This window comes from Pseudophryne corroboree, chromosome 8 (assembly GCF_028390025.1).
Source record: "Pseudophryne corroboree isolate aPseCor3 chromosome 8, aPseCor3.hap2, whole genome shotgun sequence".
Lineage (NCBI taxonomy): Eukaryota > Metazoa > Chordata > Amphibia > Anura > Myobatrachidae > Pseudophryne > Pseudophryne corroboree.
Window position 1 is genome coordinate 283,890,247 of NC_086451.1, and position 13,314 is coordinate 283,903,560.

The following is a 13,314-nucleotide window of genomic DNA, read 5'->3' on the forward strand; positions in this document are numbered from 1 at the left end:
CATTAAGTATACTCTCCATCTACATTCTATACCTGTGGTGCATTTTAGTTTTGCAGTTTGCTGACACAGTGACCACCAGTATACTATATATAGCAGTACGGTACGGAAGGCCACTGCTGTACCTACCTCTGTGTCGTCATTAAGTATACTATCCATCTACATTCTATACCTGTGGTGCATTTTAGTTTTGCAGTTTGCCGACACAGTGACCACCAATATACTATATATAGCAGTACGGAAGGCCACTGTTGTACCTACCTCTGTGTCGTCATTAGGTATACTATCCATCTACATTCTATACCTGTGGTGCATTTTAGTTTTGCAGTTTGCTGACACAGTGACCACCAGTATACTATATATAGCAGTACGGTACGGAAGGCCACTGCTGTACCTACCTCTGTGTCGTCATTAAGTATACTATCCATCTATATTCTATACCTGTGGTGCATTTTAGTTTTGCAGTTTGCTGACACAGTGACCACCAGTATACTATATATAGCAGTACGGTACGGAAGGCCACTGCTGTACCTACCTCTGTGTCATCATTAAGTATACTATCCATCTACATTCTATACCTGTGGTGCATTTTAGTTTTGCAGTTTGCTGACACAGTGACCACCAGTATACTATATATAGCAGTACGGTACGGAAGGCCACTGCTGTACCTACCTCTGTGTCGTCATTAAGTATACTATCCATCTACATTCTATACCTGTGGTGCATTTTAGTTTTGCAGATTGCTGACAGTGACCACCAGTATATATAGCAGTACGGTACGGAAGGCCACTGCTCTACCTACCTCTGTGTCATCAAGTATACTATCCATCCATACCTGTGGTGCATTTCAGTTGTGCGCAGTATATATAGTAGTAGGCCATTGCTATTGATAGTTACTGGCAAATAATTCCACACATTAAAAAATGGAGAACAAAAATGTGGAGGTTAAAATAGGGAAAGATCAAGATCCACTTCCACCTCGTGCTGAAGCTGCTGCCACTAGTCATGGCCAAGATGATGAAATGCCATCAATGTCGTCTGCCAAGGCCGATGCCCAATGTCATAGTAGAGAGCATGTAAAATCCAAAAAACAAAAGTTCAGTAAAATGACCCAAAAATCAAAATTAAAAGCGTCTGAGGAGAAGCGTAAACTTGCCAATATGCCATTTACGACACGGAGTGGCAAGGAACGGCTGAGGCCCTGGCCTATGTTCATGGCTAGTGGTTCAGCTTCACATGAGGATGGAAGCACTCATCCTCTTGCTAGAAAAATGAAAAGACTTAAGCTGGCAAAAGCACAGCAAAGAACTGTGCGTTCTTCTAAATCACAAATCCCCAAGGAGAGTCCAATTGTGTCGGTTGCGATGCCGGACCTTCCCAACACTGGACGGGAAGAGCTTGCGCCTTCCACCATTTGCACGCCCCCTGCAAGTGCTGGAAGGAGCACCCGCAGTCCAGTTCCTGATAGTCAAATTGAAGATGTCACTGTTGAAGTACACCAGGATGAGGATATGGGTGTTGCTGGCGCTGGGGAGGAAATTGACAAGGAGGATTCTGATGGTGAGGTGGTTTGTTTAAGTCAGGCACCCGGGGAGACACCTGTTGTCCGTGGGACGAATATGGCCATTAACATGCCTGGTCAAAATACAAAAAAAATCAGCTCTTCGGCGTGGAATTATTTCAACACAAATGCGGACAACAGGTGTCAAGCCGTGTGTTGCCTTTGTCAAGCTGTAATAAGTAGGGGTAAGGACGTTAATCACCTCGGAACATCCTCCCTTATACGTCACCTGCAGAGCATTTATCATAAGTCAGTGACAAGTTCAAAAACTTTGGGTGACAGCGGAAGCAGTTCACTGACCACTAAATCCCTTCCTCTTGTAACCAAGCTCCTACAAACCACACCACCAACTCCCTCAGTGTCAATTTCCTCCTTACCCAGGAAAGCCAATAGTCCTGTAGGCCATATCACTGGCAAGTCTGACGAGTCCTCTCCTGCCTGGGATTCCTCTGATGCATCCTTGAGTGTAACGCCTACTGCTGCTGGCGATGCTGTTGTAGCTGCTGGGAGTCGATCATCATCCCAGAGGGGAAGTCGGAAGACCACTTGTACTACTTCCAGTAAGCAATTGACTGTCCAACAGTCCTTTGCGAGGAAGATGAAATATCACAGCAGTCATCCTGCTGCAAAGCAGATAACTCAGGCCTTGGCAGCCTGGGCGGTGAGAAACGTGGTTCCGGTATCCACCGTTAATTCAGAGGCAACTAGAGATTTGATTGAGGTACTGTGTCCCCGGTACCAAATACCATCTAGGTTCCATTTCTCTAGGCAGGCGATACCGAAAATGTACACAGACCTCAGAAAAAGACTCACCAGTGTCCTAAAAAATACAGTTGTACCCAATGTCCACTTAACCACGGACATGTGGACAAGTGGAGCAGGGCAGACTCAGGACTATATGACTGTGACAGCCCACTGGGTAGATGTATTGCCTCCCGCAGCAAGAACAGCAGCAGCGGCACCAGTAGCAGCATCTCGCAAACGCCAACTCGTTCCTAGGCAGGCTACGCTTTGTATCACCGCTTTCCAGAAGAGGCACACAGCTGACAACCTCTTACAGAAACTGAGGAACATCATCGCAGAATGGCTTACCCCAATTGGACTCTCCTGGGGATTTGTGACATCGGACAACGCCAGCAATATTGTGCGTACATTACATCTGGGCAAATTCCAGCACGTCCCATGTTTTGCACATACATTGAATTTGGTGGTGCAGAATTATTTAAAAAACGACAGGGGCGTGCAAGAGATGCTGTCGGTGGCCCGAAGAATTGCGGGCCACTTTCGGCATTCAGCCACCGCATACAGAAGACTGGAGCACCACCAAACAATCCTGAACCTGCCCTGCCATCATCTGAAGCAAGAGGTGGTAACGAGGTGGAATTCAACCCTCTATATGCTTCAGAGGATGGAGGAGCAGCAAAAGGCCATTCAAGCCTATACATCTGGCCACGATATAGGCAAAGGAGGGGGAATGCACCTGACTCAAGCGCAGTGGAGAATGATTTCAACGTTGTGCAAGGTTCTGCAACCCTTTGAACTTGCCACACGTGAAGTCAGTTCAGACACTGCCAGCCTGAGTCAGGTCATTCCCCTCATCAGGCTTTTGCAGAAAAAGCTGGAGACATTGAAAGAGGAGCTAAAACAGAGCGATTCCGCTAGGCATGTGGGACTTGTGGATGGAGCCCTTAATTTGCTTAACCAGGATTCACGGGTGGTCAATCTGTTGAAATCAGAGCACTACATTTTGGCCACCGTGCTCGATCCTAGATTTAAAACCTACGTTGTATCTCTCTTTCCGGCAGACACAAGTCTGCAGAGGTTCAAAGACCTGCTGGTGAGAAAATTGTCAAGTCAAGCGGAACGTGACCCGTCAACATCTCCTCTTTCACATTCTTCCGCAACTGGGGGTGCGAGGAAAAAGCTAAGAATTCCGAGCCCACCCACTGGCGGTGATGCAGGGCAGTCTGGAGCGAGTGCTGACATCTGGTCTGGACTGAAGGACCTGCCAACGATTACTGACATGTCGTCTACTGTCACTGCATATGATTCTCTCACCATTGAAAGAATGGTGGAGGATTATATGAGTGACCGCATCCAAGTAGGCACGTCAGACAGTCCGTACGTATACTGGCAGGAAAAAGAGGCAATTTGGAGGCCCTTGCACAAACTGGCTTTATTCTACCTAAGTTGCCCTCCCTCCAGTGTGTACTCCGAAAGAGTGTTTAGTGCAGCCGCTCACCTTGTCAGCAATCGGCGTACGATGTTACTTCCAGAAAATGTGGAGAAGATGATGTTCATCAAAATGAATTATAATCAATTCCTCCGTGGAGACATTCACCAGCAGCAATTGCCTCCACAAAGTACACAGGGACCTGAGATGGTGGATTCCAGTGGGGACGAATTAATAATCTGTGAGGAGGGGGATGTACACAGTGAAAGGGGTGAGGAATCGGAGGATGATGATGAAGTGGACATCTTGCCTCTGTAGAGCCAGTTTGTGCAAGTAGAGATTGATTGCTTCTTTTTTTGGTGGGGGCCCAAACCAACCAGTCATTTTAGTCACAGTCGTGTGGCAGACCCTGTCGCTGAAATGATGGGTTGGTTAAAGTGTGCATGTCCTGTTTATACAACATAAGGGTGGGTGGGAGGGCCCAAGGACAATTCCATCTTGCACCTCTTTTTTATTTCATTTTTCTTTGCATCATGTGCTGTTTGGGGACAATTTTTTTGAAGTGCCATCCTGCCTGACACTGCAGTGCCACTCCTAGATGGGCCAGGTGTTTGTGTCGGCCACTTGTGTCGCTTAGCTTAGTCAAACAGCGACCTTGGTGCGCCTCTTTTTTTCTTTGCATCATGTGCTGTTTGGGGACTATTTTTTTGAAGTGCCATCCTGCCTGACACTGCAGTGCCACTCCTAGATGGGCCAGGTGTTTGTGTCGGCCACTTGTGTCGCTTAGCTTAGCCATCCAGCGACCTCGGTGCAAATTTTAGGACTAAAAATAATATTGTGAGGTGTGAGGTGTTCAGAATAGACTGGAAATGAGTGGAAATTATGGTTATTGAGGTTAATAAAACTATGGGATCAAAATGACCCCCAAATTCTATGATTTAAGCTATTTTTTAGGGTTTTTTGTAAAAAACACCCGAATCTAAACCAAAAAATTTTGGTGAGGTTTTACCAAAACGCGTTCGAATCCAAAACACGGCCGCGGAACCAAATCCAAAACCAATACACAAAACACGAAAAATGTCCGGTGCACATCACCAATTTAAACACCTGACATTTAATAGCCTGAAAGGGTGCATGACTGAGCCCAAATTGCTCAGTCAGCTTTTTCTGTAAACCGTTATTATTTAGTATTTATTTATATGACAAATACATATTCCTTAGTATTTCACTCATTCATATCAGTACCTGCCCCAGTGGAACTAGTGTGAGTACACACTAGAACGATGTTTATCCAGTGCTCCTGGAAAAGTCATTGTGTCATGGCAACAAGGGGCGTGGTCTCAATGGGAATGCCGTATTTGTTTGACAAGGAGAGAGTGATGCCCTGGAGGGGGAGAGGGTGATGACTTGGAGAGGGGGCATCAGGAGAGAGGGATATAGGAGATAGTGACACAGGTAACAGGCAGAGGGTGAGAGATAGGTGATGGGGAGAGATAGTGGGAGATGGAGTGGCAGTGGGTGATAGGGAGAAGGTGATGGGGATAGACTATAAGTGACAAGGAGAAGCAGAAGGTGACAGGAACAAGGTGATGCCTTGGAAGCAGAGGGTTACAGGAGAGAAAGGGTGATTGGGAGATAGTGATACAGGGCAGTGGGTCATAGGGAAAGGTGGTGGGAGATGGAGAGGCAGTGGGTGACAGGAGAGGGTGACAGTGGGAGGCAGTGTGTGATACCAATGAATGGGTGATGCCATATATAGCCACCCCCCTACCCCCAAAAAAAATCCCCAAACTTCAAGATACATTCCAACATTCTCACAAGGGCCGTAAATACATTATATTCCTTAGCTGAGATAACTAACTCTAATACAGCAGCACTACTTACTCAGTCATGTGTAGCTCCCCCCCCCCCTCCCACCGATCCCTTGTAGATTTTCCCCCTTTTCAGGACTTGATCGCTGATTCTTTCACAGGGTAGGTTGGAGGGTTTGGGCGTGCTACAGAATTGCACAGTTGCTAGATGCAGAACCAGTTAATTTTTCTTAATTTTGAGAGTAGAAGACTGCACAAAATGAGACAAACACAGGGGTATTTGAGTAGCTAAACGGTTTGTTGATGGCAGATGAACAGACTTGGATGTAAGAACTTGAAAGATAGCATCAGGAAATATAGGATTCAGAGATCATCAGAGATGCAGGACACCGGCCAATCTCAGAGGTTTTTTTAAAGGAGCAATTACTTAAAAGGCATTGTCTGAGATCGGCTGGCATCCCGCACCTCCAGCGATCTCTGACTCATTTACATCCTGCCGCTGGGATCTTCATGTTCTCTTTTGGAGTCCATGTCTAGGGTAATAATTATTTTGATTTGGCATTCTCCATTGGCCTGAGATATGAAATCTCTGAAGTAAGGATTTACTTACTAACTCACCTCTAAAGGCTAGCAGCATACAACCTATGGCTGGAGCAGGATTACTTTAAATGCAATAACACATCAAATTTGACAGCTGTTTGATATCTCCATCAATAGATTGAAGAAGTAGATGTGGGACTAGGAAGTTTGGAAATCTTAGAGACCCCATAACATGAAATTGTGGTTGGAACTTTAAGACTGGTATCACATGCTGGAATCATAGAGCTAGAAATACACTATGTAGACAAAAGTGAAATGGTGTGCTCCTGCAGCAGACACGTGTTTGTGAAGTTATAAAATTGGTGGAGGGGCACTGATTAGATAATTTGCTGTCAAAATGGCTTATCAGAAGAAGCTAACCCTTTGAAAGGCGATCACCATACTGATCTTCCGAAAATTTGGTAACCCAGATGGATTGGCCAGCTCTGAGTACAGATCTTAATCCCACTGAGAATCTCTGGGACGAATTGGAGCGGCGGGTGCATTCTAGACCATCTCAACCTTCTTCAGTGTTGCAGTTGGTAACTGTACCTTAGGCAGAATGGCAAAACATACCGCCTATTTCAGACAAAATAAGAAACTTGTATGAGGAAACAGGATGGCCCAGAATCCTGAGAATCTGGGTGAAAAGTTCCTCTATTAGGCTGCAGATGAAATAAAAATGTCTTGGACAGCCCTGACTGGGCAGCAGTCATCTCAATAACACCAGGATTAACAATAGTCATCACAGGGACCCCAGACTGCTTAGAGCAGTGGTGTCACAAAATGCTACTTCTCTTTAGTGACAGTAGCCGGGTGCTGCAGTTTGACATTTTGAGCAGCACTCGACAGTACAGCTAGATGACTCTCTGGAGGCAGCCCAGTATCTCTGGACATGCCCCAAGATTGATAAAAAGGGGGTTGGACCACAAGGCCATGCCTGTTCCTCTGTGGCCATGCCCCTTTTTGGTTGCCTATCGGGGTGACTTGCCGGTGTATTTAGTATCAGTGACCACAGTAATGCCCCTGGCTCAGAGCACAGAAACCAGCCAGGAGGTTGCCCATACAGCTTGCAGCACCCCCACAAGTCAATTTAACAAACCTGGCTGGGAAATCGAAGATCACAATGCGATCCTGGTGGTATTATTATTTATTATTATTACCTGTTATTTATATAGTGAAAACATATTCTGCAGCGCTTTACAGAAAATATTTGGCCATTCACATCAGTCCCTGCCCTAGTGGAGTTTACAAATTCCCTAGCACATGTACTGTACACGCACACACATTCATGTTATGGTTAATTTTGTTGTAATCCAATTAACCTACCAGTATATTTTTGGATTGTGAGAGGAAACCGGAGTACCTGGAGGAAGCCCATGCAAGTAAGGGAAGAATATACAAACTCCACACAGTTAGGACCATGGTGGGACTAACCGATGGGTCAGCAGAAATGAGCGGCTGGGCAGATTCAGCAGCAAGGAGGGGAAGCGCTGTAGTGCAGACTAGACACCAAGGTGAGTGGGGGGTACTACATAAAGGGTACGGACAGTGGCAAATGGTGAAAAACAGCAGCGGGAAATGAATACACAAATAAAGAAGGCAGTGAAGGAGTAAAGAGACAGAATACAGGGACAGGGCAGATAAAGATGAAAGACAACAATTATTAAAGTGATGGAGAACTCAGCAACACTAAGCCACCCTGTCCTGAAGGATCACAGAACTAGAAAGAGGAAGATGTATGCTCTTTCTGACAATTTATAGACCAAATAGAAAGAAAGGGGTGTCGCCGGTGCTGTCAAAGGGGTAACTACATTGCAAGTACATGAAAATTAGTCAAATATAAATATGTATGATACAGTATATGATATATAAATGACAAATAAAAAATTATACTAAATGGCTAAATAATAAGATTTTACTTACCGGTAAATCTATTTCTCGTAGTCCGTAGAGGATGCTGGGGACTCCGTAAGGTCCATGCTGGGGACTCCGTAAGGACCATGGGGGAAGACGGGCTCCACAAGAGACATGGGCACTTTAAGAAAGAATTTAGTTCCTGGTGTGCACTGGCTCCTCCCTCTCTGCCCCTCCTCCAGACCTCAGTTAGAGAACTGTGCCCAGAGGAGATGGACAGTACGAGGAAAGGATTTTTGTTAATCCAAGGGCAAGATTCATACCAGCCACACCAATCACACCGTATAACTTGTGATAACAATCCAGTAAACAGTATGACAATAACATAGCATCAGTTCACGCCCGATGCAACAATAAAGTAACCCTTATTGAAGCAATAACTATATACAAGTATTGCAGATGAAGTCCGCACTTGGGACGGGCGCCCAGCATCCTCTACGGACTACGAGAAATAGATTTACCGGTAAGTAAAATCTTATTTTCTCTAACGTCCTAGAGGATGCTGGGGATTCCGTAAGGACCATGGGGATTATACCAAAGCTCCCAAATGGGCGGGAGAGTGCGGATGACTCTGAAGCACCGATTGAGCAAACATGAGGTCCTCCTCAGCCAGGGTATCAAACTTATATAATTTTGCAAAGGTGTTTGTACCCGACCAAGTAGCAGCTCGACACAGCTGTAGTGCCGAGACCCCTCGGGCAGTCGCCCAAGAAGAGCCCACTTTCCTAGTGGAATGGGCCTTGATCGATTTAGGTAATGGCAATCCTGCCGTAGAATGCGCCTGCTGAATCGTGTTACAGATCCAGCGAGCAAGAGTCTGCTTTGAAGCAGGGCCGCCAAGCTTGTTGGCTGCATACAGAACAAACAGTGCTTCAGTTTTTCGGACTCTAGCCGTCCAGGCTACATAAATTTTCAAAGCCCTGACCACATCAAGGGACTCGGAATCCTCTAAGTCCCGTGTAGCCACAGGCACCACAATAGGTTGGTTCATATGAAAGGATGAAACCACTTTTGGTAGGAACTGAGGACGTGTCCGCAATTCCGCTATATCCATATGGAAAACCAGATAGGGGCTTTTATGTGATAAAGCCGCTAATTCCGACACTCGCCTAGCCGAAGCCAGGGCTAATAACATGACCACCTTCCAAGTGAGATATTTCAACTCCACCATTTTCAGTGGTTCAAACCAGTGTGACTTTAGGAAGCCCAAGACCACATTAAGGTCCCAAGGCGCCAACGGAGGCACAAACGGAGGCTGAATATGCTGTACTCCCTTAACAAAAGTCTGAACTTCTGGGAGAGAAGCCAATTATTTTTGAAAGAAAATGGATAGGGCCAAAATCTGGACCTTAATGGAGCCTAATTTAAGGCCCAAATCCACTCCAGTTTATAGGAAGTGAAGGATGGAATTCTTCCGTAGGAGCATTCCTGGCCTCACACCAAGAAACATATCTTCGCCATATACGGTGATAATGTTTTGCTGTTACTTCCTTCCTAGCCTTTATCAGCGTAGGGATAACCTCAACCGGAATACCTTTTTCCACTAGGATCCAGCGTTCAACCGCCATGCCGTCAAACGCAGCCGCGGTAAGACTTGGAACAGACAGGGTCCCTGTTGCAACAGGTCCTGCCTTAGAGGAAGAGGCCACGGATCTTCCGTGAGCATTTCCTGCAGATCTGGATACCAGGTCCGACGTGGCCAATCTGGAACAACGAGGATTGTTCTCACTCCTTTTCTTCTTACTATTCTCAACACCTTGGGTATGAGAGGAAGAGGAGGAAATACATAGACGGACCGGAACACCCACGGTGTCACGAGGGCGTCTACCACTACTGCCTGAGGGTCTCTGGACCTGGCGCAATACCTCTGTAGCTTTTTGTTGAGGCAGGACGCCATCATGTCTATCTGTGGCAGATCCCACCGACTCACAATCTGTGCGAAGACTTCTGGATGAAGTCCCCACTCTCCCGGGTGTAGGTCGTGTCTGCTGAGGAAGTCTGCTTCCCAGTTGTCCACTCCCGGAATGAACACTGCTGACAGTGCACTTACATGATTCTCCGCCCAGCGAAGAATCCTGGTGGCTTCCGCCATTGCCGCTCTGCTCCTTGTGCCGCCTTGGCGGTTTACATGAGCCACTGCGGTGATGTTGTCTGACTGGATCAGAACTGGTTGGTCGCAAAGTAAGGCCTCCGCTTGACGTAGGGCGTTGTATATGGCCCTTAGTTCCAGGATGTTGATGTGCAGACAAGTCTCTTGACTTGACCAAAGACCCTGGAAATTTCTTCCCTGTGTGACTGCTCCCCAACCTCGGAGGCTTTCGTCCGTGGTCACCAGGATCCAATCCTGAATGCCAAATCTGCGGCCCTCGAGAAGGTGAGCACTCTGCAGCCACCACAGGAGTGACACCCTGGCCCTGGGGGACAGGGTGATCAACCGATGCATCTGTAGATGTGATCCGGACCACTTGTCCAACAGATCCCATTGGAAAGTCCTCACATGGATCCTGCCAAAGGGAATGGCCTCGTATGAGGCCACCATCTTTCCCAGGACTCGAGTGCAATGATGCCCGGACACCTGTCTTGATTTCAAAAGGTTCCTGACCAGAGTCCTAAGTTCCTGGGCTTTTCCTATCGGAAGATAAACCCTTTTCTGGGTCGTGTCCAGAATCATGCCCAGTAAGGGCAGACGAGTCGTAGGAACCAACTGCGACTTTGGGATATTGAGAATCCAGCCGTGTTGTTGTAACACTTTCAGTGAAAGAGATACGCTGTTCAGCAACTGCTCTCTTGATCTCGCTTTTATGAGGAGATCGTCCAAGTACGGGATAATTGTGACACCCTGCTTGTGCAGGAGCACCATCATTTCCGCCATTACCTTGGTGAAAATCCTCGGAGCCATTGAGAGACCAAACGGCAACGTCTGAAATTGGTAATGACAGTCCTGTACCGCAAATCTTAGGTACGCCTGATGAGGTGGATAAATGGGGACATGAAGGTACGCATCCTTTATGTCCAGTGACACCATAAAATCCCCCCCTTCCAGGCTGGCGATGACCGCTCTTAGCGATTCCATCTTGAACTTGAACCTCTTCAAGTATAGGTTCAGAGATTTTAAATTCAATATGGGTCTGACCGAACCGTCCGTTTCGGAACCACAAACATGGTCGAATAATACCCCCTTCCCTGTTGAAGGAGGGGAACCTCGACCACCACCTGCTGAAGATACAATTTTTGTATTGTATTTAACACTATCTTCCTCTCTAGGGGGGAAGACGGAAGGGCCGGCGAGGAGGCACCTCTTCGAATTCCAGCTTGTAACCCTGAGACACAATTTCTATTGCCCAGGGATCCACCTGGGAGTGAACCCACATGTGGCTGAAATTCCGAAGACGCGTCCCCACTGGCCCCGACTCCGCCAGTGGAGCCCCAGCATCGTGCGGTGGATTTTGCAGAGGCCGGGGAGGACTTCTGTTCCTGGGAACTAGCTGTATTGTGCAGCTTCTTTCCTCTGCCCCTCCCTCTGGCAAGAAAGGACGCACCTCGGACTTTCTTGTTTCTTTGTGAACAAAAGGACTGCATTTGATAATGCGGTGCTCTCTTAGGCTGTGAGGGAACATAAGGCAAAAAATTTGACTTTCCAGACGTAGCTGTGAAGACCAGGTCCGATAGACCTTCACCGAACAATTCCTCACCCCTGTAAGGTAAAACGTCCATATGCCGTTTTGAGTCGGCATCACCTGTCCATTGCCAAGTCCACAGGACCCTTCTGGCAGAAATCGACATAGCGTTTATTCTAGAACCCAGTAGACTAATGTCTCTTTGAGCATCTCTCATATAAAGGACAGCGTCTTTAATATGCCCCAGGGTCAATAAAACAGTATCCCTATCTAGGGTATCAAACTCCTCTGATAAGGTATCAGTCCATGCCGCTACTGCACTACAGACCCAGGCCGACACGATTGCCGGTCTGAGCAAGGTACCTGAATGTGTATAAATGGACTTCAGGGTACCCTCCTGTTTGCGATCAGCAGCATTCTTGAGGGTAGCCGTATCCTGGGACGGCAGGGCTACCTTTTTGGATAAGCGAGTTAAAGCTTTGTCCACCCTAGGGGAGGATTCCCATCGTAACCTGTCCGTTGGCGGGAAAGGATACGCCATAAGAATCCGTTTGGAAATCTGCAGTTTCTTATCTGGAGATTCCCAAGCTTTTTCACATAACTCATTCAGTTCGTGTGAGGGGGAAAAAGTTACCTCAGGTTTCTTTCCCTTATACATATAAACCCTTGTGTCAGGGACAGGGGTTTCCTCTGTGATGTGTAAAACATCCTTTATCGCTATAATCATATATCGGAGTGATTTAGCCAACTTTGGCTGTAACTTTGCATCATCGTAATCGACACTGGAGTCAGAATCCATGTCGGTATCTGTGTCAACAATTTGGGATAGTGGGCGCTTATGAGACCCCGACGGTCCCTGCGACATAGGATCAGGCATGGGTTGAGACCCTGACTGTCCCAATGCATCAGCCTTGTCTAATCTTTTATGCAAAGAATTAACATTATCATTTAAAACCTTCCACATATCCATCCAATCAGGTGTCGGCACCGTCGGCGGAGACACCACATTCATTTGCTCCCGCTCCTCTCCCACATAGCCTTCCACATCAGACATGTCGACACAAGCGTACCGACACACCACACACAGGGAATGTCCTTTCTGAAGACAGTTCCCCCACGAGGCCCTTTGGAGAGACAGAGAGAGAGTATGCCAGCACACACCCCAGCGCTATATAACCCAGGAATAACACAGTAACTTAATGTTAACCCAGTAGCTGCTGTTTATATACTTTTTTGCACCTAATTATGTGCCCCCCCTCTCTTTTCAACCCTCTTCTACCGTGTATCAGCAGGGGAGATCCTGGGGAGCTTCCTCTCAGCGTGCTGTGGAGAAAAAATGGAGCTGGTGAGTGCTGAGGAGAAGCCCCGCCCCCTCGGCGGCGGGCTTCTGTCCCGCTTAAATTTTATTTCTTTGGCAGGGGCTCCTACATATATACAGTGCCCAGCTGTATATATGTGTTTATTTGCCAGAATGAGGTCCCAAATGCTGCCCAGGGCGCCCCCCCCTGTGCCCTGCACCCTAACAGTGACCGGAGTATGTGTAGGTGTGTAGAGCAATGGCGCACAGCTGCAGTGCTGTGCGTTACCTCCAGTGAAGATCACGGAGTCTTCTGCCGCCTGTGAAATCTTCTTGCTTCTCATACTCACCCGGCTTCAGTC